The following is a 26,379-nucleotide window of genomic DNA, read 5'->3' on the forward strand; positions in this document are numbered from 1 at the left end:
TATTTTAAACTTGCGTTGTGCTTCTTTTTTGTCCCATCGTTCACCACACTTCACAAAGTACTGTAACAACCCGTTTAAAACGCCATGGCAGCCCTGCCGCGGTGGTCTAGAGGCAAAGATACTCGGCTGCTGACCCGCAGGTCACGGGATCGAATCCCGGCTGCGGCGGCTGCACTTTTAATGAAGGCGGAAATGTTGTTGGCCCGTTTGCTCAGATTTGGGTGCGCGTTAAAAAACCTCAGGTGTTCGTAATTTCCGGAGCTCTTCACTACAGCGTCTCTCATAATCATATGGGGGTTTTGTGACGTTAAACCCCACATATCAATCAATCATCAAAGCGCCATGGCTAAGTCTAAGAGGTAGAGCAAGTTTACATAAATGGCAGATAGCCGAGCAAAAACGCGCGCAAATGAAATAACAGCGAGACGAGGATTTGTAGTACATATTTTCAAATAAATTTGTTGCACCAAGTCAAACAAGACTTCCAATGTATTTAGGCAACTTAGCATTGCGTAATACGCCCTACGAAAAAAAATATGATAATATGGCAGGCGTAGTAGCAACGAAAACTTTCACTTTCGGTATAGAGGGCATAGAAAGGGTTGAAAAAATTACCGTAAATTTTGAATACTTCGAGATAATTTCACCACTATTCCTAAATATTCCTGAAGAGACAGAAATTATGAAACTGTCATACTAGAAAAATGATTTTACGAAAAATTGGACTTACCTTTATCTACAGAAAAATAAAGAAAATCCTCAGAAAGTACACTGTACACACTCGACATACGAAATCTTCTAATGTAGGCTGCAAAAAAGGAGAGAAACGACTTACATACGCGAACACAAATATCCAGTTGTGTGTCAGACAGCGAAAACAAAACTATTATCTTTTGTTAAAAAAAACTGCACAGCACTAGCACATCCTAAACATAATACACACAAAACCGTAAGCAATATGTAGAGTACCGCCTCCACCTAGAGCCACTTGATCGGCGCCGTGTGGGCACGCGCACATACACTGTTACTGAAAGGCCGAGTTTTTGGCAACTCTCGGCTGCCTCGTCACCCTCTGTTGTCGCCTATAATCACACGTCACCCGCTGCGTCAAAGCAGCCTCGTGCAAGTGCATAGTGCCATGAGAACACCAGTTCCGGACATTAATCTTTACAAACTACGTTCGGCTCGCCAGAGGCTCCTACAACGTGCTACCAAAAAACGACCGCAAGGAGATCTGGACACTGTATAATCGCCTGGAACCCGTACGTCAGCGACACGCACAGCAAAGACGCGACCAAACCTGGGGCGGTCTATGCGTCACGCTGGATGACCCACGACACTCTGCGCGAGCGTGGAGGAAATTCAGTGCCGTCCAGTGCCCCATTGAGTTACGTTTTCCAGACCTCGCCATTGCTGTTGCACATTGTCTCATTTACCAGCGATTGGCCGAGCTCCTGGCTGAGACCCTCTGCCTCAGTACTCCCGTAAGCTCTCCTGAGGTTCCCCAACTCCCGCTGCACCATCGCTGAGAGTGGTACAAACCTCGCGGCTTTTTCCTTGCCGCCGGCATACGCCACCAAGTACGCAATTTAGGCACCGAAGGTTTCACTCTCGGAAAGTTTCCCCTGGCTTTAGCGACGCGCAATGAACATTGCATTGCTGAGTAACTCAGGGGATGAATTGCAACTCATGATTACGGAGCTAGACATGGAGAGCAGAAAGGTTGCTTTTAAAATTATTCTGCAGAAAACAAAAGTAATGTACAACAACCTCGGAAAAAAGCAGCGCTTCGAGATAGGTGATAGCGCACTTCAAGTTGTAAAAGACTATGTCTACTTAGGGCAGGTAATAACCACAGAGCCGAACCACGAGATTGAAGTAACTAGAAGAATAAGAATGGGGTGGAGCACATTCAGCAAGCACTCTCAATTTATGACAGGTAGATTGCCCCTATCCCTCAAGAGAAAGGTATATAACAGCTGTATCTTACCGGTACTGAGCTACGGAGCAGAAACCTGGAGACTTACAAAGAGGGTTCAGCTTAAATTGAGGATGACGCAGCGAACAATGGAAAGAAAAATGGTAGGTGTAACTTTAAGACACAAAAAGAAAGTAGAGTGGATTAGGGGACCAACGGGGGTTAATGATATCATAGTTGAAATAAAGAAGAAGAAATGGACATGGGCCGGGCATGTAGCGCGTAGACAGGATAACCGCTGGTCATTAAGGGTAACAAACTGGCTTCCCAGAGAAGGCAAGCGGGTTAGGGGGAGACAGAAGAATTGGTGGGCAGATGAGATTAAGAAGTTTGCAGGTATAAATTGGCAGCAGCAAGCACAGGTACGGGTTAACTGGCGGAACATGGGAGAGGCCTTTGTCCTGCAGTGGACGTTGTTAGGCTGATGATGATGATGATGTTGATAATGAAACGGCGATCAGCGCCCGGCGCTGACGGCGTGATATAGCAGATGCTTCGCAACATTCATCAGTCCCAGCTCTCAAAGCTCTTGGCCACCTACAATGAAGTGTGGCGCACTGGGATAGTGCCGCAAAAGTGGCGCGATGCCATCGTCGTCCAGTGCTAAGAAAGGGCGAACCCGCCTCGGAGCCGGCGTTGTATGACCCTTTACCCTTACCTCCGCAGCGGGTAAGCTTTTCGTGGCCATGGCATTTAGGTGACTTGATTGGATTGCCGAGGCACTCGATGTTTTCTCGCCTTCACAGTGCGGCTTCCGCCGTTTGCGTGCCACTGCTGATGCCCTTGCCAACAACATCGCAATGCTAGAGGAGGCACAGCACAAGTGACTATCATGTCCCATTTGACATCAGGGCGGCATTTGACTCCCTGACCCACCTCACTATTCTGAACCCCGTGCGTTATCCCGAAGTGACCGGTCTCCACTTCGCGTACCACGTTGCCTTCCTCGGCGGCAGAACCATGCGTGTGCGCGTCGATGGAGTCCTCAGTGAGCCACATCCCGTGAGCGTCCGTGTTCTGCAAGGCAGTGTACTATGACCCTTCTTGCTTAATCTCGCCCTGGCTGAGATCAACAATCACATTCCCCGCGCCCTTCCCCGTGACATGCGCGTCGCGATCTACGCCGACGACATTGTGGTGTTTGTGACGGGACCTGTGCCCAGTGGTCGGCATGTTCGTACCAATGTCCAAACCGTGCCAGATTGCATTGACGCGTTGATCACGGCCTGAGAAATGAGGCTTTCACCGGCGAAGACTGAAACGATGCTTCTGCACCCTAGCTGTGGTGCCAAGCGCTATACACTGAAGTTCACTCTCCAAACAATCCTGACCCCTTGAAAGACGTGAGTTACTTACCTCGGATGCAGCTGGACCAACGCCTCATTTGGTCACCCGTGGTCAGCGACCAGCTTCGAAACACGCGAAGGGTCGCCTCCACCACTCGTGTGCTCCTAGCTCGCGGCAACACATGCACGCTGACTCTAGCCCTCTGCATCTACAACTAAATGGCTGCAGTATGCATTTTGCACGGCCTTTCTCTCGCGGCGCTTACGCGTTCCAACTGGGAGACACGGGACGCAGCGCATCGCATTGCAATCCACCAGTTCTTCAGCCTGCCTCAATCCTCTCAAATCGGCCCAACAGTTGCTGAGACGGGAGACATGCGCTCTCACTCCGGGCTGACCTTCGAGTGCTAAATCACATAGAGCGCATGAAATGCTCGCGTTACGGATAGCAGCTGGTATTCTGGCTCTCCTCACTGCCGCACTCACGGATTGGGGCAATGCACTGCGGCATTCAACGCCCTAGTCCCGAGCTCACCGGATGTGAATGACTATAGTGCCCCACCCTGCCGGCATTGCCCTCCGAAGATTCAGACACGGATACGGGGAGTGGCAAGCAAGTGGACGACGCCAGAGTCCACGCTTCGGCACAAAGCTGCCGCCCTTTTAGACGGACTTCTCGTGGGGTGACTCCTCCTCTTTACTGATGGTTACGTGTTGAACGATGGTTGAGCCGCGGCTGCGTGTGTGGCGCCTTCGCTGGAGCTTCACAATCAGTGGCGTCTCGCCTGCGAGGCATTGTGGACGATAGCCGAACCCGCCATGCTTTACCTCGCTGCCGATGCCCTCCTTCAACTAAGACTTCTATCAGCTGCCGTTTTCTCAGACTCACGTGCTGCTCTTCAACTGCTCGCTCGCGCAGTACTACCACAGACCTCTGGTTGCTACGTGCATCGCAAGAAAGCTCCAATTGGTGCAGGACTTCGGGTAAGATCTTGTGCTTAAATAGATAGCACCGCACATTGAATTATCCGGCAATGAAGCGGCCGACGAGCTCGCCACGATGCGCACTCTCCTGAAACCCCTGTGCCTAGAGCGGTGAGCTCATTTGACGTAGCGTGGCTTCGGACACGGCACTCAATCACCGCTCGCCACCCGGACCAACGAGTTTCGGCAAAGCAGCCAACACGTCCACTCCCGAAAACCGGATTTTCGAGAAAGGAGCTCGACCTCCTCTTCCGCCTGCCAATCGTCTGCTACCTCAAGGTGGAAAGCGTACACATACAGTCGAGAAGGGGAGACCCAAGCTGCCATCATTGCCCGCAGCCCGAAACATTCCATCACATTATCTTCGAGTGTGAGGAGTAATCGGATGCGCGCAGATGACTCTTCGGTGCTTACAGCAAACTGAGACTTTCCACCCCCACTGTTGATGTGATTTCTTTTCCCGTGCGCACGCATGCCTGGTCATGCGCGCTCATGCTGCCTTCATCACCTTCTTCAAGACTTCTGCACTCTTTGAGCTCTTGTTACCTGGGGGAACTTTAGAGCTTCCCAATGGAGCTCAGCTTAACTCCTATTAGTGAGTGCATCCAACCTCAAATTTTTCTGTTCAGACGTCACGCGCTTCGGCGAGTGCTTCACGCGCTCTGTACAACACGCCAATCCAACCCGCGTGCATCCTTCTTGCAGCGACTACCTCTCCTGCCTTGTTGGCGGTTTTCTTGGTCAGCTGCGCATGGTGCATGAAGGCATGGCAGCCCGTTGCGGGAAGTAGCTTGACTGACTCTTACCTATCTTTTTCTTTTCTTCAATCTTATCCTTCCTATGTCTTTTATTTCCCATACCCCATTTCTGTGCCGACCTGTTGAGGTGTCCTCATAAGGTGAGAAATTTACGGGCAGGCACTTTTCTCTTCTTTTCTTCTATTATAATCAATATATATATATATATATATATATATATATATATATATATATATTGTAAGAATTCATTGGATGTCATCTTCCTCATCTGCCAATAACAACCATCAGTCTTGGCCCGTTCCTCTTCATTATCGGCGCCATCTTGCTGTTGCTTGAATAAAGCGTCAGCTGAACCGTTGTATTTCAAGTGGTGGAAGGTGCTTCCCGATCTCTTCGACCTCTCTCCATCCAAAGCCAGCTCCTGGAGCTCTGTTCGGGACGTCGCTTACGCCTGCAGAGCACCATGGCACAAGAGCAAGCCCAACCGAACCACCCGCCGGCGCAACCACCAGCCGCCAACCCTAGCCCGGTCAACGACCCCCCTCGGGAGCCTCCAATCTTCTCTGGTCTGCCTGACGAAGATGTCGAAGACTGGCTCGACAAGTATGACCATGTAGGTTTCTACAACAACTAGAACGTGGCATTGAAATTAGCACGCGTCCAGTTTTACGTTTATCAGGTTGCCAAGACGTGGTTCCTGAATCATGAGAGCGACTTCCGCGATAGGTCTTCCTTCAAAGACCAGCTACGACGCAGTTGCGGCACACCGACCGTCCGTTCAGAAGTTGCTCGCAAGAAACTGGCAGAACAAGTTCAACATTGCGGTGAGTCCTACACTTCCTATATTGAGGATGTGCTTGCACTATGCCGCCGTATCGACGACACCATGCCAGAAGGTGATCGTGTCCGGAACCTGCTGAAGGGTATCGGACCTACCGCTTTCAACGCCCTTGTCGCGCACAACCCTTCGATAGTTTCCGACGTCGTCTCTGTATGGCAGCGTCTTGATACCTTGTAGTCAATCCGCCTGCGACCCGAATTCTCTGAGAACCCCCTGGCAAACAGTATGGAGCTCCGACCCATCATTCGAGCCATAATTCGTCAGGAATTGCAAGCCTACGGTTTACCTCCTTCTAACAACATTCCTGCTCAATCCGCCTCTAGTGATCTGCGTGGCATTATTAGGGAAGAAATGTCCGCGTTCTAAAGCACCCACCGTGCTCCACCATGCCCCCAACCCGCTTCGTATGCACAGATTGCTTCAATGCAACCCTCGCCGTCTCAAGTACCACCACCTGTGCTGATCATGAACATCTCGCACCTCTAGTCGCCCGTCCACCGAACCCAACCTACCATTCTTCTTGCAGGCCCCACGGCCTATTTGCTACTACTGTGGGATTCGAGGACACATTTCCCGGGTCTGTCGACGTCGGCAGCAAGATGAACGTCGTGGTTATGCCGCTTTTGAACGAGACGACACATGTGCTCGAGGTTGCTACCGTTATGCCGACAGTCGTTCCAACCACCGATCACCGTCTCCTGTGCACATTTCCAACACGACCAACAATACACGTGCATCCCGACCGCGCTCCCCTTCGCAACTCCGACGCTCTGCTTCACCCCTTCGGCCTGTCTCTCAACTGGCTGCCCAGCGATCGGAAAACTAAACAGCGCAGTTTTTGGAGGGAAAACTGCATCGCGGCGAAATGACCCAAGTCCTCCTAAACGACCGTGAAACATGTTATTGGTAACTGTGCAAGGTGTGCGGGTGTTGGCTTTAGTGGACACGGGAGCAACTATTTCAGTTATGCGTGCCGACTTGTGTTCTCGATTGCGGAAAGTGAAGACACACTACCTTGGATCGTCTTTGATTGGGGCCAATGGAGCAATTATTAGACCATCGGCCCAATGTACAGCGCGTGTCTTCATTGATGATATTCGTCATCACATCACCTTCGCTGTCTTAATTTCGTGTGCTCATGAAATAATTTAGGTTGGGACTATCTTTCATCAGCATCTGCATTAATTTCTTGCCGTCAACGTGTAGTCGAAATGACTGGGACCAATCACTGCAGCGAACGCGTCGACGAAAAACCGTTGCGTTTCTTCACAGCTTCCGAATCCATACTGCTCCCGAGTCAAGAGATACTCATCACCATCACTTCTTTGAATATTGCCAATGGTGACGTCCTTATCACCCCTTCCAGCAGCTGTCTAACTCGCGGCGTTGTAGTCCCCTCCAGCCTGGTGCGGTTTAAAGACAGTGCTGTGATAATCCTTGGCCTGAATCCTACCCCAGAGCCTGTCCTCCTACGCCAAGATTCTGCAGTGTCATGTTATGTCGATAGCCAACTGGTACGTTTCGTCTTTCTGGACGCCTTGACAGCTCAGCCACAAAAGGCCCAGTCTGTTACTTCCTCCTCCTTTGCTCCCGAGATAAATCTTGACATTTCTGCTTCTCAACGTGAGGCGTTGCTAAATTTGCTAACGAAACAACAGGCCTGCTTCGACGCCAGTGCTTCGGCACTAGGACAGACCACAGTTGCGCATCATCGCATCGACACTGACGGTCAGACTGTTGTACGCCGTCGTCCCTACCGAGTCTCCTTGGCCAAGCGCAAAATCATCGAGGAGAACGTGACCGATATGGTAAAAAGAAACATCATACGACCCTCTACCAGTTCTTGGTCATCACCCGTTGTGTTGGTACAAAAGAAGAATGGATTGGTACGATTTTGTGTTGATTACCGCGTGCTCAACAAGACTACCCGAAAGGATGTATATTCGATGCCATGTATAGATGATGCACTTGACTCATTGCAAGGCGCCCAATACTTCTCCACCCTTGACCTTGGGTCCGTATATTGGCAAATACCATTGGACAAAGCAGACAAAGAAAAGACCGCCTTTTCTACGCCGGACGGTCTTTACGAGTTTAACGTAATGTCATTAGGCCTATGTAATGCTCCCGCCACATTTGAAAGGATGATCGACACAGTTCTTCGTGGCCTCAAGTGGAAAACGTGTCTATGCTACCTCGATGATATAGCCGTGTTTTCTTCCACTTTTGCTGATCGTCTGCAACGCCTAGATCAAGTGCTCACAAGTCTCTCTAATGCTGGACTTCAACTAAACACAAAGAAGTGCCATTTTGGCAACACAGCTATAAAAGTTCTAGGACATCTCGTTAGTAAAGATGGCATCCAGCCCGATCCTGACAAAATTTCCGCCGTCCTCAACTTTCCGCGACCCTTTCGCTCCAAAGAACTACGCAGTTTCCTTGTACTCGCTTCGTACTTTCGCCGCTTCATTCGCAACTTTGCCACTATTGCCACTCCTCTCCACAAGCTCCTTGCCAGTGCCAGTTCCTTCGAGTAGAATGATCAATGCGAAGCCTCATTTCAAGAACTCAAGCAGGCACTGACATCCCCACCGGTGCTTGGTTATTTTGATGACAGGGCACCTACGATATTACACACTGACGCTAGTGGACAAGGAATCAGCGCCGTACTCCTCCAGTGCGACCATGCCTTTCGCGAGAACGTTGTCGCGTATGCAAGCCGCACTCTGACCTCTGCAGAGAAGAGGTACTCGATAACCGAACAAGAGTGCTTGGCTGTTGTCTGGTCCATCCAAAAATTTCGTCCGTACCTATATGGTCGACGTTTTACTGTTGTGACAGACCACCATGCTCTTTGCTGGTTGTCCACAATCAAGAACTTGTCGGGGCGACTTGGCCGCTGGATTCTCCGATTGCAATCTTATGACTTTGACGTCATCTTCAAGACTGGAAGACAACATCAAGATGCCGACGCTTTGTCACGATGCCCTTTGCCGAAGTTTTCGGCGCACGTCACATCCCCTTGTCAAATTGTCTATACGGAGGACGCCTCGTCCATATCAGCCATTTCTTCCCTATTTTCATCCACCCGTCCGTCAGTACTTACTACTCACCAGGGAGCTGATTCTTACTGCACTGACATCATCGGTCGGCTTACCGGCGCTTCATCTTCCCCTAATGCCAGGCTCCGGAAACAACTCCGACTATTCAAGTTGGAGGACGATGTCCTATATCAATACATTTTTCACCCGGAAAGCCACCGATGGGTTCCCGTCGTACCACGCGCACTAAGCACTGAAGTTCTGCGCGCTTCCCACGACGACCCGACGTCAGGACACTTGGGTTACTACAAAACATACGAACGCATCCGCAGTCGATTCTTCTGGCCAGGTCTCTCCACGACGGTAGCTAAATATATTGCCTAGTGTGCACTTTGCCAACCCGGCTGCGGTGGCTGCATTTCCGATGGAGGCGGAAATGCTGTAGGCCCGCGTACTCAGATTTGGGTGCACGTTAAAAAACCACAGGTGGTCAAAATTTCCGGAGCCCTCCACTACGGCGTCTCTGATAATCGAATGGTGGTTTTGGGACGTTAAACCCCACAAATAAATCAATCAATCATGACTTTGCCAACACCGCAAACGGCCCACAACTGCTCCAGTCGGGACCTTACAACCAGTTCCTTGTCCATCAGAGCCGTTCTCTGTCGTCGGAATTGACCTTTTCGGGCCCTTCCCAACTACATCAGACGGCAAGAGATGGATCGTCACCGCCGCTGATCACTTCACCCGGTACGCTGAGATGGCCTTGATCACTTCAAGAACTGCTTCGGAAGTAGCGACTTTCTTTTTGAATGCTATTTACCTACATCACGGAGCCCCTCGTGTTCTTTTGAGCGACCGGGGCAAGGCATTTCTTTCAAGCACGCTCAGTGAAGTTCTTCAAGCATCAAAAACAGTTCATAAAACAACATCTATCTGTCACCCGCAAACCAATGACTTAACGGAAAGATTTCATCGCACGCTGTGTGACATGCTGTCCATGTATATCCGACCGGACCATCGCAATTGGAATGCCATACTTCCCTTTGTCACGTATGCATATAATACGTCAGTTCAACGAACCACAGGCTATTCTCCATTTTTCCTAGTATACGGACGCCAACCGACATCACCACTCGACGTTTCACTTTTGTCTGGCCCCGTGAACTCTTCACCATTCGTTTGCGACCAGTTTCTGTCCCGTGTTGCTCGATGCCGTCGTCTTGCCCGTGTAAACACCGAAGCTAGCCAAGGAGAGCGCAAACATCTATACGATGCCACTCACCGCGTCGTTCTCTACCGCCCTGGTGACGATGTACTTCTGTGGACTCTTGCGCGAACGCCTGGCTTATGCGAGAAGCTTGAGTCACGCTATCTTGGCCCCTATAAAGTTTTCGAACAGACCTTACCGGTGAACTACCTTGTCACACCTGTTCATGTCCCCACTGACCAACGCTGACGCGGGACAGAGAATGTGCACGTTTCCCGTCTCAAGTCCTATCGTAAGCGTTCCCCAGCGTAATTTCTGTGTCACAGCAAGTTCTGTGAATTCTTCGGTGTCATTTGCCAACTCGTTTTCGTCTTGACACGGTAGCATAAAGTCCAGCATGGTCTGCACTTCGCGGCCGTAGAGAATCCGAAATGATGCGAATCGCGTGGTCTCTTGCATGGCGGTATTATACGTGAAGGTCACGTAAGGTAAGATCCGGTTCTATGCTTTGTACTGTACGTCAATGTACTTTGAGATCATGTCTGCGAGTGTCTTATTCAGTCGCTCGGTAAGTCCGTTGGTTAGCTGGTGGTACGCAGTTGTCTTTCGGTGTCTGGTATTGCTCAGTTTGAAAACTTGACCCATTAGCTGCACCGTGATTGCCATCCTACTGCTCGTTAATATAGTGGAAGGAGCACCATGTCGTAACACAATGAGGTGCATGATTAATTGTGCAACCACAGAAGCCATGGCTCGTGGGATCACCTGCGTTTCAGCGTGGCGTGTCAAATAGTTGGTCGCGACGGTCGCCCATTTGTTGCTGTCCGCAGACAGGGGAAATGGCTCGAGAATGTCCATGCCGACTTAATAAAACGGCGTGCAAAGTGCTTCAGCTGGCTTAACAGATGGTTGCTTCGGCGCTGACATTCCCGACAGCTATTGACGTACTTCTTGGCGCTTGCCGAAAGTCCTGGCCAATAGTACTTCTCGCTCACTCTGGCAAGTGTCCTTGAGTAGCCCAGATGACCGGATGTGGGTCAGTTATGGCAAGCGAAGAGGACGTCGTCTCGCATGTCTCAAGGAACGACCAGGAGCTAAGCACGGTTGCTTCAACGAGCGTTCTTCCTCTACAGCACACTGTCTCGCAGGCAGAACGACGTCAACAAGCGGAATAAATAACGTGGTATGATTGCGCCCTGGCCCTTTAAATTATCGATGATCGGACGAATCTCTGCGTCATCTCGCTTGCCGTTTGCTGAAGTCTTATGCGCTAATGACACCCAGAAAGCCTTCGACTTCCTCTGCTTCCTGACCGACGACATGAAGGCGTGCGCGTGACCGTGCGTCAGCGTCTTCATGATTACGACTGGACTTATGAATGATGGTGACGCTCAATTCCTCCAGCCACAAGCTCCACCGTGATAGCCATCCTGAAGGGTCGCGCAGGCTTGCCAACCAACAAAGGGCGTGGTGGTCTATCGGTATCTTGAAGGGACAACCGTAAAGGTACGGACGAAGCTTGGTGATTGCCTACATGACTGCTAGACACTCTTTCTTCGTAGTAGAATAATTCGCCTCGGCACGGTATAGAGAGCGGCTGGCGTGGGCTATCACTCTTTCGATGTCCTCTTGACGCTGAACGAGCAATGCACCAAGCCCAATGTTAATAGTGTTAATATGGACCTCCGTGTCAGCATCAACGTCGAAATTAGCGAGAACGGGCGCTGATTGCATGCGCTGTCGCAGCTCATCAAAAGCTGCTTGTTGCTCGTTTTCCCAGACAAACGGCGTGTCGTCTCTTGTGAGACGACTCAGAGGTTCTCCTATCTGTGAAAAACCATGAATGAACCAGCGGTAGTAGGCGCACAAACCAAGGAAGCGCCGGACAGCTTTCTTATCGACAGGAGCTGGTAATTCGGCTATAACGGCAATCTTGTCCGGATCGGGCCGGACTCTTTCGGCGCTAACTACATGTCCAAGAAATTTGAGTTAATCATAGCCAAAGTGGCACTTCTGTGACTTCAGTGTGAGGTCCGCCGATCGGATAGCCTCCAGCACGCTGCGCAAGTGCCGAAGGTGCTGCTCGAACATGGCAAAGAAGACCACTACATCATCAAGGTAGACAAGGCTGCCACTTGAGCTCAGTTAGGACAATGTCCAATATTCACTTGAAAGTTGCTGGAGCTGAACGCAAGCCAAAAGGGAGTACTCGAAATCGGTATAGGCGGTCTGATGTCACGAAGGCTGTTTTCTCGTGGTCTCGCTGATCTACCTAGATTTGCCTGTACCCGCTTTTGAGAGCAAGAGAAGGAAAAAAACGAGCACGGCGAAGTCTATCCAGCGAATCGTCGATACGTGGCAGCTGGTACACAACCTTTTTGTTCACGTTGCTAAACTTTCTGTAGTCGACGCAGAAGTGTAGCGACCCGTTCTTCTTTTGACAAGAACGACTGGAGATGACCATGGGCTGTTGGATGGCTCGATAACGCCATCTTCGAGCATCTCACGGACTTGCATACGTATCGCTTCACGTTCTTTAGCCGACACGCGGTAGTGATTCTTGTATATCGGGTGTGCGTCTTCGTTCACTTAGACTTGAAAAGTGCTCGGAGAAATGCAATGTACTGTTCCCATTTTAAGTAGAATTACGGCAAAGGGTAAGAGCGCCAGATATCCGGAGAAGTGCCCCCGCAAGTCTTCTTGCCTACCAGCAGTTGACAACTTCTAGCAGTTGTTGAGAACAACACAAAAATTGTTTGTTTGTCTGTCCCACAATATCATAATCAAAGCTTACAAGTGGAGATACGTCTGATTCTGCATCGTTTCCTAAAAGCCTTTCTTGTGTCCAGAACGATTTCGGTGATGGCCGTAGATACCCTAGGAACAAAGCAAGCTAAAATAAAAGCAGCTAAAAAAGCGCGTTGCAATTCGCGATGATGGTAATTTTTGGGTACCAAAACGTCACATCGAAAAAAAAAACGCGTGTGATAGTAAAATTTACCGCTTCGGCAGTATTTGTGTTTCAGAGATTCTCAAATATGTAAAACCAGTAAATTTTCCCTTTAAAAGGCCTGTGAACAATTCTATATATTAGGGCTCAGAAAGTAAACTTGTGAGATGACATTCAATATTGTCTTATGATATGTGGTGCCAAATATTTTCGTGACAGGACGTGCTACTCAAGAAACCTAATTGCTTGATTTCACCCTGAAGTTAACCACAGTTACGTCTTTGTAGTTACGATACTAGACCATTCAACCGCATAAGTGGGATATCGGCTACCTCTTTTGGGTATCGATGAGGCAAATTGCTGTAGGCCCGCGTCTTGTAAATGTCTCCTTATTCCAGTGTGTTAAAGTACTTTAAAATGAGCCGAATGCTTCCACTATAGCATTTCCATATTCTCCCTCAATCTAGCAACGTAAGCCCCGCCACGGTGGTTTAGTGGCTAAGGTACTCGGCTTCTGACGCGCAGGTCGCGGGTTCGAATCTCGGCTGCGGCGACTGTATTTCGGATGGAGGCGGAAATGTAGGCCCGCATGTTCAGATTTGGGTGCATGTTAAAGAGCCCCAGGTGGTGGAAATCTCCGAAGTCCTGCAGTACGGCGTGTCTCATAATCATATGGTGATTTTGAGACGTTAAGCCCCACATGTCAATCAAATCTAGCACGGTAAGCTCTATTAAAACCAACAATGTTGTGCACACCTTTGATTACTTACTTTTCAGAAAAGGTTCTTTATAAATATTAAATTTATGTGCACATGAAGGTTTCAGTTTTCATAATTTTAAGCATCATTTTGACCACCTCTGCCATTATTTAGCTCGTCATGATCGTGTTTTATTTTATTGTTCATGTACTCCCCCTCTGGAGACGTGACCTCCTTGGCGGGTGCTGCTACTACGACAACGACGATGGCATGAGCTAGGCTTAGCTAGCTTTCTCGTGAAGCAGACTTAGCCGGCACGTATATAACCTCCGGCATGTTGCTCTTAGTAGGGGTGGCAACAGAATTAAAACAACCGATCACGCTTAGCCCGTTTGAGTGATGGGTTGCCATTCTAGTGACGCGGATACCATACTAGTGAAGAATTCAATCGCACATACCTCTTTTTAATGAACAGTTGTATGAACATGTCAAGCTAGTTTATCATATTCTGATTGTTGTTGTTTTCTTCTTCCTATAGAGACACTTGGATTGTGTACTCACGCACGCCTTCAAGGACTCATTGTTTAACGGGTTGGCGTAAATGCTTTTCAGTTGCAAAGAAACGCAGTGGCAGCAGAGCGGACAAAATTTAAATGAGTGAGTTTCCGCACCTAAGTGCTGAACTTCGCAATTGTTCCGCAGACATTGCAAGTTCGAATATATATAAGCATTGCGCAAAAAATATTAATCAAGCAAAATCATGCACCTTTAACGGATGGCGTGGAAATGCTATCAGAGGTTTGAAACGAATGCGAACCACTCTGTCCTGGTGCGACGATTTGGTATGTGAGGTGACAAGAATTTGAAGTTGTTCGCTTGCTGCTGTTACTGGTACCACAAACGTATCTACAAGATGTTGCATAGCACTAATGGATATCTTGACCAAGTTATCTGATAGTTTTCCAAAAAACCACACAACAACCACTCTTTCGTAAACTCGAAAAATGCTATTATTTCATACTCACGTGCACTATCCACGCAGCCCCTGAGGGACAATCGAAGGGCTTGAACTTCAAGAGAATAAGCTTCTGCGTGACAAAATAGGGAACTGCTCTTCAATATGGCAAGTTTATATCACTTTCGCATTCGCATTTGTCAAATGGCAGCGTTTCAGACGAAAGGGGTGAAAGTAGACGAAATACGTTGTACTCAAACTACAAGATCTCACTACGACTGCAAGCACGCTGGAAACGGTTTATAAATGGTGCATAGGCAAAGCTGGCCTTACTCTGGTAAGTTTGAATAATAATTGATATTCACCTCTTTTGAGCATATTTGAACCAAGTGTTCCGAAGAAAAGCTACGTTAGCAAGAGTTATTTTAGGATCGTCACTTTTATACAACTACAACACAGCATTCCATGGGCATTCGTGCTTATTGTAATAAAAATATCATATGTCTGTCTTAAAACATGGTTTAAATGGTGAGTAATGCTCAACAACAATATCTTCAACATCTTAGTTCACGAAGCTCCGATGTAGGTTTTTTTTAGTATTGCACGCGACTACTATTGATAAGCCAGACTTTTCCGTTTGGCCTGAATATTCTGGAGACAATGTTAAACACATCCACTTTCGTAGACTGTTCAGTTAACGAAATTACAAATCATAATAAAAGATGAATCCTGTGTGGCGATCGAAATTGTCACTTTTCTAGAAATGCAACTTCCCTTCTTGTAAGTTTAATAGATGGAAAGCTTACGCGTGTGACAAACCTACCCAAAAGCACAAAGTAAATTTTTACCAATGTCGTTTTCATTCAGTTATCAGATGTGTTCCGTACGTATCATACGTCGCTGTGTGCCGTCTCTGTGGATTATGCAACACTACTTCATCTGGAATGTTCAGACTTCACCTACACTAGCTATTATGTACTATCTTCTTCAGCTATCGCAATAAAAACAAGTGCACCCCCCACGTGTTTTCTAAATGAACTACTATTTTTTTCTTCAGTCCGCGAGTACTGAAATGGGTGCATTCAAAAATTTTGTGGTGCTCTTATTTTGAAGGGCACATGATAAAACTTGACGTTTCAGCAATATCTTCGTAAATAACTACCGCTACCTTCAGTTGATTGTTGAAAGTGCTTCATTGGTCTTTCGCTGGCTTAGGAAGAAATATGTAATTGCACACTAGTTCCGGGCATGTGGCTGTTTCCAGTTTCTGCGTTTTATCCTGCAGAGCCATCATGCTTATTGGCGTTATTTGCCTACGTCTCCGAAAGCTGCCTTAGGAGTCGGCACAATTAAGCACTGACAAACGGGCAATAGCTTAACATTGTCCAGAGTCTGCACTGTCAAGGTCATCCTCGCCCAATATGACCAAGGCTTTTAAAGCTAATTTATGGCTTGCCCTTGGTTGGTTTCTCTCGTAAGTTCCTTATCGCTGTCATTTGAATTTCAATCCGGTGTTCAACACTCATGCTCACCTTTATTTCATCTGCCCAACACCCAACTTACAACCCCCGTCTACCGAAATTGGTTCGTTACTCCCACCATTTTCCCATTATCCCCCACCTGTCCACCATCAACTCATCCTCGGTCTTATTACTCCCACCATCCACTACCGGTGCGCCATCATACGAGGAGATGTTTATTATCCACCATTCATCCGTCTATCCACCAACTACCCACAATTACCCATACTTTCAACGAGTTGGTTACTGATTGTTCTCAACAAGCTCACTATGGCAGTTTTCAATGCAGACATATAATTTTTTATCAACAGTCATCAACATTATTATAGTAGGCAGCTTTTGAGCTTGAATATTGTAACAATAAAAGCAGACGTCGGAAGTAGTGATGTCTAGTTGTTGTGGAGCAGTGATGATTGAACCATCCTTCAGTGGCCAAAAAGTTGAAATGAATGTTCACCACTGTTTTGAAGGTGCACCCCAACAAAGTGCTCAGCGTAATAAGCAAACGCATTTGTGCTCATTCAAAGGTCAATTCGTCTTTAAGGAGATGCCTTCATTACTTAAGTTTGCTGCTCAGAGGTATTGAAGAGTAAGCTAACATTCCTTTAAAAAAACTGCTTACGAAAAGTGGTACTTACGAATAAACTCGTGGCCAGGAAATACTATCTTAGGGCCTACTTGTTGAAGGCCTTCAAAAACACCTATTTTCACTATTTATTCTCGGCGTAACACCCCCTCCCCCCATCCCAACATTAAGGGAGGGGTACTGAAACCTGGCCTGTCTACGAACCTGCTTACAATCAGAAACGCACTGTTGCTCTCATTTTGCAAAGAAATAATGGTGAACGTTCGCACATGGTGCCGGAGGCAGTGCGCACTGTGATCAGAGGCCAGAGGATAGTTTCGTAGCGGCCTTGGTGTCCCGTAAGATGCACTCCCTGTAGTTGCAGTACCTGGCAATGTGGGCTTCAGTGCCACAGTTGAAGCAGACTGGAAGGGGAGCTTGCTGAACCACTGCGGAGAGCACTGTGTTGTGAAGGGTCGTCTAAGGGCACGTAGTGGGTAAGCTTGCTGAACGGGACCTGCCATCCCTGCGGGCTGGCGCCCAGACGAAGGTCAAAAGCGAATAAGCCCCGGCCTAGCCACGGAAATCTAATTTTAGGGGCGAAGCTCCTTAGGGCGTGGGCTGTGCGTCCCCTGTAGCCTGTATGTAGCCACCTCTAGTTTAGTTCTTGCAGTGTTCACTAGATGGCGCTACCGTCCCCTGTATGTAGCCATTTCTAGTTTAGTTCTTGCAGTGTTCACTAGATGGCGGTACCATCTCCTGTATGTAGCCACCTCTCGTTTAGTTCTTGTAGTGTTTACTAGATGGTGGTACTTGTAGCTGATGATGAAAAGATGCAAGATGTTATAAACTAGAAAACGGTACTTGTAGTTGATGAAAGACGCGAGATCTTATAAAATAGGAATGATGTCACATATGGCGCGTGTCATTGGTTGAAGGCAATCGTTCGATTTAGTGCGGCGACGTACGCTAGGGGGAGCGATGTAATAAAATCGAGTGGGCAAAATGTACAGAGGTTTCATGGTTTACCAGGTTTACCTCCGGAGCTTCGCCCACTCATCATCATTCACTTCGAGGATATGGCGGAATTTTTTATGATGTCTGTCAAACATACGATTGGTAGCAAAAGAGCTAACTGTGTTGCCTAGAAGGATGCACAGCTAGGCGGATAATGGATGGTGGGTTCCACCAATCGTTTTGTCATTGTTGAGACCAACATTTTCGCTTTTGCCAGGCGACCAAATTTTGCTTATTCATTTATTTATTAATAACTGAAATATCCATGAGGGGTATGACATGAGAGGTGGGCATAACTTGTAAATGATGGTTTCTATGGATGCATTGAAGGATATATGGCTGGAGTGGTGCACCGTGTTGGCAGAAAGACAATTCCAGTTCTTTGCATACTGAGGGGAAAATAATATAATGCGGGTGGCAGTGTAGGCTGCCAGGGGAAAAACTGCTTTTCGGTGGTTACGACAGGATGAGTAACGATGCAAGGGTTCGATATTAGCTTGTTGATGTCGAAGGTGATGGACCTTAAGACAGCCTTGCGGCGCTAGTCAAGGGTTTGAAGATGAAGACATGACTTGTGTTTGGTGACACCGGTGTAATAAGAATAGTCCAAAAATTTAACCTAGCACCACGATTCTTTATGAACTCAAGCGCACATGAGAGGTTTGTTTGATGCGAGTCCAAACTGAGCAAGCTTACTCAAGTTTTGATCGACCAAGTGTTAAGTATGCTGGTAGTTTGCCCCGCCGCGGTGGTCTAGTGGCTAAGGTACTCGGCTGCTGACCCGCAGGTCGCGGGTTCAAATCCCGGCTGCGGCGGCTGCATTTCCGATGGAGGCGGAAATGTCGAGGCCCGTGTGCTCAGATTTGGGTGCATGTTAAAGAACCCCAGGTGGTCAAAATTTCCGGAGCCCTCCACTACGGCGTCTCTCATAATCATATGGTGGTTTTGGGACGTTAAACCTCACAAATCAATCAAATCAGTATGCTGGTAGTTTACCGGAAGAGGAACAAGAAGTAGGTTACCACGCATATGACTGAGTGCATCATAAGCACCGTTTAAGATGCTTAGAAATGGACCAAGCATTGCCCACCGTATTTGTGTGGTGAAGGCGTAACACCAAGGTATTTGTTAATGCAAGTGTGCTAATTTACGGGCCACCTATCGCATATTTAGTAAAGTTGAGTGATTGACGACAATAAAAAATAAGAGATGTTTCTTTTACGTTTAGAAACATTACCTATTCATTACACAAATCTTTTATGAGAAAATACTATCAGAGAATACAAAAAGACTTCAACTCATCAAACATGCGGCTGTGATGTTGGAGGGCAGAGCATGCATGAGGTGACATCTTCCCTATACATCAGAAGTATGCAGCCTTCTGCTATACCCTTCAAGGGTTGTAGAGCCCTGTAGTTTTGAGACATCTGTGGGCTTATGATCTTGCAAGGCTTCAGACCTTTTGTATAGGTGATGCATATCTATTCAGTAGTCTGAGCTCTTTGAGATAGCGTCCTCTCCACGCTTTTCTTTTTAAAATCAGAGTCACGAAAACACTTTTTCTGTTCTTCTAAGAAAATATTCCACGTTGTTAAAGACTCTTCGTCGTTTTCGTACATCGGAGCAGCCTCCATGACAAGCAGTGCCACATTTTGGAGTTGCTTGGCGAGATTCCAGCAGCTCTACCGGCTCACCCTTTTGTGATGCGTCATCCACGCGTCCACATCTTTTCCTGACCTTCTAGCTTACGTGCAGTGTTCGATATTGCGATTAGGATCTGCAGCTGGCTCTTACCTTTCTGTGGTTGCGCTTGTTGAGTCTTCATCTTTACTTTGAACTATTACAATTGTTGGCACCTGACCAGCAAGATCATGACTTCAGGGAAGTGCAAACAGCTGTGGCTCTGTGGTAGGTTGCAGTGCCCTACGCAGCACCCCCCCTTCACCCACTATGTTAAGTCATCGGAAGGGCTTATGGAGCACCGATGTATTGGTTGACTTGAACGTTGTCGTCTGTCTTCTTGTTGACCTTTCTTGTGGCTCATACCCACTGTAGGTGATTGGCCGATAACTGAGTGGTCGTATGAAAGATAATTCAAGTTAGAGTAAAAAAAGATGTTTAAAAACGTTACAAGTTTTTAAACAAATTTTGTTGCTCACTAAGTGCACCTACCATCAAATTTTTGTATTAGTGAGAGGTAATAACCTGTATCGAAACCTAACTTTAAAAAACTGATAGAAGGTATGTGTACGTTGACACAGACTGATAATAATATGGGTTTTTGTGAGTCTCTTGGTTTCCTTCAGATAATTCTACACTGCCACGCAAGCTTTTGTCCTGGTGAACCCAGAAATAAATGCTCCTAGAACAGAATCAAAGGCATGGATAAGTTCATTCCATTTGCATGTGTAGAACTTTTTATCTTGGACCGACCAGCTGTAGCAAATAACCTGCTGGTCAAGAAAAAATAATTCATAGTTTCTAGATCACCACAAGAAGCGAACATAGGAGAAAAAGCCCGAGCAGACCTGGGTTGGGAGAAATTTACTTTCCGCACCCTACAGCGCAGCCTCGTAATTGCGGCTTCTTGTTTACGTGTGTCAGAAAAAGATCAGCGCCCGGTATATCATAATGCCAACATTCTGTACCATTTTGAGTCATGTACCTGCAAAGCTCTTCATAATTGTATGCCTTCGAAATCACGCAGACGTTAAATAAGCGGATGGTGACAAACACGGTAAAATAGGCGCACCTAGTGAATAATTCGTTAAACAATTGGCTATCTTGTTTATGAGCAGCCCTTTTGAACCCAGTACTCACACTAATCTTACTTTTTCTGAAATGACGGTATAATATTGTGCGAAACGCTTTTATTATGTGCGATTAGGCCCCAACAGAATGTGCAGTGCAAAAAGAAAGTGAATCTGTAAATATAACAGCCAATGAGATTTCCGCGTTTAGCTTTCGCAATGCGAGTGTAGCTGCCAAAAACTCAGGCACAAAAACGTGTATGAAATCAAGTAGTCGGAGTGAATAGGAACAATCCAAGTTTGGCTAGGTTTTGGCTTGTTTTTGTTATTGTTGCATCCTTGCGTTCTCTAACGAATATTTCACAATATCTAAAAGAACATTAGGCAATTTCTGAAATAAAACGTTTGACAAGGAATTTGTAGTTTTTCGTAGTCCAGGAGCAGTCTTTGGTAAACTTTGTACAGTTTCAGGGAATTCAAATACAGGAATTTCTGTAAATTCATGTGAAAATATCTGCATGTTGTGAATAGCCCAGAGATTTGTACTAAAGCTACGTTCTTAGGCTTTAGCAATCTCTTCCAGCGAGGTTTGCGGCGTCCAAATACCCGATTTTAATGTTATTGGAATAAGCAGTACTTTTATTGACCACAAATACGCAAACAAAGCACGCTGATTGTTTACTTTTGAAAGGTAGTCGAAATGCCGACTGTCATATTCTTCTTTCTTGCGTTTGACAGTGCGCTTTCTTACGCTGGCAAGAACTGATCATCTTTCTGATTTGTGGGCGTTGGCTATGCAGAAACTTCTTCCAAGTGGCTTTCCGTCTTCTGTAATTGCGCGTACATTAATCAGTTCACCAAGGAGGATGGCCGTTCCCTCGATGGAAAAGTGAACGCGTAGTTTTTACGGCATCCCTAATGTATGGAGCCAATATTTGATGCAATTTTGTGACTGTTGTCATTGTGAAGTTTTGCAAGAGCCAAATGCAGACAGTTTTGAAATGGTTGACCTATAATCACGGTTGCTGCTACAAAGTTGTTATTGGCGATGCAATGCCAAAAACTACCGGAAGATGGCCGCTGTTAGTTGCAGAGTCAACCATGAACCATAAAAAATCATTAATTGCGTTAGTACAAAACGTCAAATCTAGCACTGATCATTCTTGTTCATTTACACAAGAGAATTTTTTTTACAATGGTCCACTTCAACAGCTGTCTAATACACAGGTCTCTCTTTCTCTCACAAGAAACATTATAAGAATTTAAATTACCTGTGAGCACGGCTTCTTTTTGACAGATTGCCAAAGCACTGTTAAGGTGATTCGTACTTTGTACACCAGTGGGGAGAGAGAGAGAAAAGACTTCATGGGACACAATGGGCCAGCGATTTGGTCTTGATGGCATTAGGTGGTGGCTCGTAGTCCCTGGACACGGGTGGCATCCTCGTCCCTGGATACGGACGGCCCAGAGTTGGTCGTTCAGCTCTCTGCTTTGGAGGGCTGCCTCCCAGCGGTGGCAACGCCGACGATGAAGGTCTACCGCGGCTCCCGCAGCCGGGGCGGCGGCAGGAACGAGTGAGCTCGAGGCTTCCTGTGATTTGGTATTGACGGCCGCTATAGGTGCATCGCGATTGGTGGAGTTTTCACGACTGTCGTCACCGGCACATTCTCAGAGCATGTGGCTCAGTGTTGCTCTGTGCCCGCATGCTTCACATATATCGGTGGGGTATATGTTTGGGTGGAAGTGGCGTCGAACGACCGGGCGAGGGCAGGAATGGGTTCAGAGTAAGCAAAAGCTTACGGCATCGCGCTTGTTTAATTTCTCGTGTGGTGGCGGGAACCTACCTCTATCGAGCCTGTAGTGTTGGGTGATGTCACGGAACGTTGTAAGACGGTCACCCCATGACCATTCTGAATCTTGTTGCTGCGTGCCTATCAAAGTGCTTTGATTCAGCAGATGCATCGCCCCGATCTCGGAGTCAGAGGCGGTGGCCACATAGTGAGCCGCGGCTCGGCGAGTGAGACCTCGAGCCGCGGCGTGGGCCCCCTCGTTCCTCATGAGCGGAACGCTGGTGTGTGCCGGGGTCGATAAAAGGAAAACCGTTGGAATTTGGTGTTGTGAGTGCGACGTCGAGTTGCCATCTCCGCACTTTTGAAGGATGCGTGCCGCTTCCCACGAGATACGGCTGCGCGCGAAACTGCGGACTGCCGCCTGCGAGTCGCTTATCACAATCTCTGCATGCGGCACTGCGGCGAGTGCTAGAGTGCTAAGGCTATCGCGGCTTCTTCGGCCGCCTCCGTGTGTCCCGTCGTCACCGTGGCTCTCGCGAGGCATTTTCCCTGATGGTCAACGACCACAGTTGCATGGGCTCTTCTCCCTTCTCCATATCTCGCGGCGTCTACGTACTGTTAATAAACTTCTTTTGAAGCTGTCTAGCACGCTCGTTACGCCGTTCGATGTGGTGCGTCGGGTGCATATTCCCAGGAATAGGCGGAACGATCAAGTGGCCGCGGACTGACGTAAGGACCTCCACGTTTTCCTTTTGCTGAGCGTGATATCTGATGCACAGCGGCTCAAGGATGTGTCGACCCGTCTTTGATTTGGTTAAGCGTTCGTATTGCGCAACGTCATGGGCCTAAATGAAGTCGTCAAGTGAGTTGTGAAGTCCTAGCTCGAGAAATCTTTTGGTACTCGCGCTGATCGGGAGGCCGATAGCTCTCTTAAAAGCCTTTCGTATCATCCAGATGATTTTGTTTTTTTATGAGCCTGTCCACTTGAGGTAACGGGCTACGTATGTTATTCGGCTTATTGCGTAGGCCTGCACGAGACACATCGCGCAGTGTTCGCGCAGACCGTTATGTCTGTTCATGATACGACGCCAAAGTCTGATCGCGTCGTCTACTCAACGACGGAGTCAGCGCGGAGTCAGATAAGTAAAAAGCGGTTTTCTCCGAAGAAATACCAGGGAACAACGGACCTCCAGTCACACTGGAGCTGCGGGAGGATGTGACGTCAAAAGTTTTGAAAGCTAGGTCGGTGAATTTCGCCCTACGAACGTCAGTCGAGAATGAGCTTGACCGACTGCAGGAACAAGGGATCATCGAACCGACGCAACATTCGGAATGGGCTACACCACTCGTTGTCGTCCGAAAGAAGAACGGTACCCTACGCCTCTGCGGAGACTACCGGAGCACTGTCAACCTGGCGACAAAAGCATCTTCCTACCCACTGCCGACACCGGAAGAGGTTTTTAGCACGCTTCGTGGTGGAAAATCCTTCAGCACCTTGGACTTGACACAAGCCTACCAGCAGCTGTAGGTGAGCGAATCAACGTCTGAACTGCTCAGGATAAACACTATTAAGGGTGTTTACAAAGTTAAAAGGCTACCATTCAGAATATCTGCAGCGCCAGCAATCTTCCAAAAATTTATGGAGTCTACACTTAGCGGGATCCCAGGTGTTTGCGTCTACTTGGACGATGTTACTGTCGGTGGCGCCTCCAATGAAGAGCACACAGAACGCTTGGAGCTCATTTCGGAAAAGCTAGCAAATGCTATTTTGCGCATCAGTAAAGAAAAATGTGTTTTTGCGGTGCCTGAAGTGAAGTTTCCTGGACATCAAATTGACGCGCAGGGTATCCACCCTACTGAAGACAATGTGCGTGCAATCACCGAAGCACGAGCGCCTACTAACAAGCAAGAACTGCAGTCGTTTTTGGGACTATTGACGTTCTACGACTGGTTCTTAGAACATCGAGCTACAGTGGCCAACGATCTATATCAGCCCCTGCAGAAAGAAGTCCCATGGACTTGGTTGCCACGCCACCAAGAGTCATTTGTCGCCCTTAAGCAACTACTTCGCAAGTCTACTGTTCTGCGACACTACGACGAAAGGAGACCCCTACTGCTAGCCTGTGACGCATCACCAAACGGAGTGGGAGCAGTCCTCTCCCAAGTTGACGATCAGGGACGGGAAGCCCCGATCGCTTTTGCTGCGCGCACCCTATCGCAGGCAGAGAGGAATTATTCCCAGCTAGATAAAGAGGGACTTGCCATCGTCTACGCAGCAGATCACTTTCGGCAGTACATTACCGGCAGGAAAGTGACTTTCATAACAGATCACCGGCCCTTATTGGGTATTATGGGTCCCCAGAAGCCAATGCCACAGACATTGTCGCCGCGAATGACACGATGGTGCATCAAGATGTCGGCGTACGATTACGAACTCGTCATCGCACTGGGAAGAAACACCAGAACACTGACGCACTAAGCCGTCTGCCGCTAGACACCACAATAGATGAACCACCCCCGCCGGGTGATATACTCATGTTCGAGGTGCTGCCGAACCCTCCGCTAACAGCTGACACGGTGGCAGCATCAACGCAAGAGTGCACTGTCTTGAAGGACGTCTACGCAACTATACAAGAAGGCAACGTGCAGAAGCTAAAGGGTGATCACTTCAACGCTTACCGCAAGCGAGCTGCGGAGTTGAGCACTTATCGTGGTTGCGTCACCTTGGAATCAAGAGTTGTAATTCCAGCAGCACTTCACGAACAGGCCATGTCACTTGTCCACGCAGGTCATCGAGGCATTGTTGCCATGAAAAAGTGCGCCAGAAGTTATATGTTGTGGCCTGGTATCGACCATGATACCAGGCCACACGATTTCCAGCCTTGCCAATGCAACCACAGAAGCCCGCCAAGAACCCCCATTCCTGAATGGGAAAGACCAGACACGCCTTGGCACACCCTGCACATTGATTTTGCTGGACCTATCGAAGAGTGTTCGTTCCTGGTTGTTGTAGACGCATACACCAAGTGGCTGGAGGTAAAACAAATGGCTACAACGACATTGGCAGCAGTTATCGACACTATGCGGTCGTTGTTTGCAATGTTTGGCCTACCGCGCAAGGTGGTCTCGGACAATGGCACTCGGTTTGTGTCCACGGAGATTCTCAAGTTTTACAGCGACAACGGCGTCTCGTCTGTTACATCAGCTCCTTACCACCCGGCTACGAACGGACAAGCCGAGCGCTACATGGCTGAGCTAAAGCGTGCCCTTACTAAAGACCAGACTGGGACAATGCAACGCCGCATCGCGCGCTTTCTCTTCAGACAGCACAACACTGTTCAAAGCACTACTGATCAAACGCCAGCGAAATTGATGTTCGAACGAGAAATGAGAACTCAGCTGACAGCAATTATCCCGGAGCCCTCAGCGAAAGCACCGTCAGAGCAAGAAAAGCTCCCGCATAGCAGGAGAATTGAAAGTGGACCGCGCATATACGCCCGCCAGTTCCCCAGAAAGCCCGGCTGGGTTGAAGCGACGGCACTCAAACGCATAGGTTTGCGGTCATGGCTCGTCGACATTGGTGGAAAGGCCACATGCCGCCACCTTAATCAGCTACGCCGTTCAGGTAATTTACCAAGGGAACCTCCCAGTCAAGCAGCCACCTCGACGGAAGCTTCGTTCCACTTAGCCTGGCATCTCGCACCAGATGAATCGGCGCCGCCGCCCGCCGGCCCTGAACACAAGAGAAACGACACCCAGCGAGCGGAGGCTTCTCTTCCTAGTGCGTCCAGAGCGCCCACGCGCCCATGGCGGCCCCCAGATCGCTTCCAAGCGACAATCTAAAGAGGGAGGAGATGTTGTGTTCCAAGCACCCCTGTGTCACGAGCGAGCCTCCGAACCCGCGAAGGACCAGATGCTGAAACTGCTTCCAGATGTTGACTCCTCCCCTTCCCCCGCTCGGCGCAAACGAGCCACCGTTCGTTTCCCCCGGCAGTTTGGCCGCCGCCTCCATCCGAATAGGAATAAACTTGTTTTT

At 48.2% G+C, this 26,379-nt stretch overlaps 1 long non-coding RNA gene across 2 annotated transcripts in view; it reads right to left on the reverse strand.

Moving 5' to 3' along the window:
* LOC142768611 (uncharacterized) overlaps positions 1-26,379 on the reverse strand; it is a 79,611-nt gene that overhangs the window by 44,844 nt on the left and 8,388 nt on the right. For both annotated transcript variants that reach the window (XR_012885359.1, XR_012885358.1), the window contains exons 2-3: positions 14,772-14,834; positions 731-808 (exon numbers count right to left, since the gene is read on the reverse strand). This is a non-coding gene — a long non-coding RNA (uncharacterized LOC142768611). The remainder of the gene's footprint in view (positions 1-730; positions 809-14,771; positions 14,835-26,379) is intronic.

The sequence above is a fragment of the Rhipicephalus microplus genome, chromosome 8 (genome assembly GCF_043290135.1).
Source record: "Rhipicephalus microplus isolate Deutch F79 chromosome 8, USDA_Rmic, whole genome shotgun sequence".
NCBI classification, from domain to species: domain Eukaryota; kingdom Metazoa; phylum Arthropoda; class Arachnida; order Ixodida; family Ixodidae; genus Rhipicephalus; species Rhipicephalus microplus.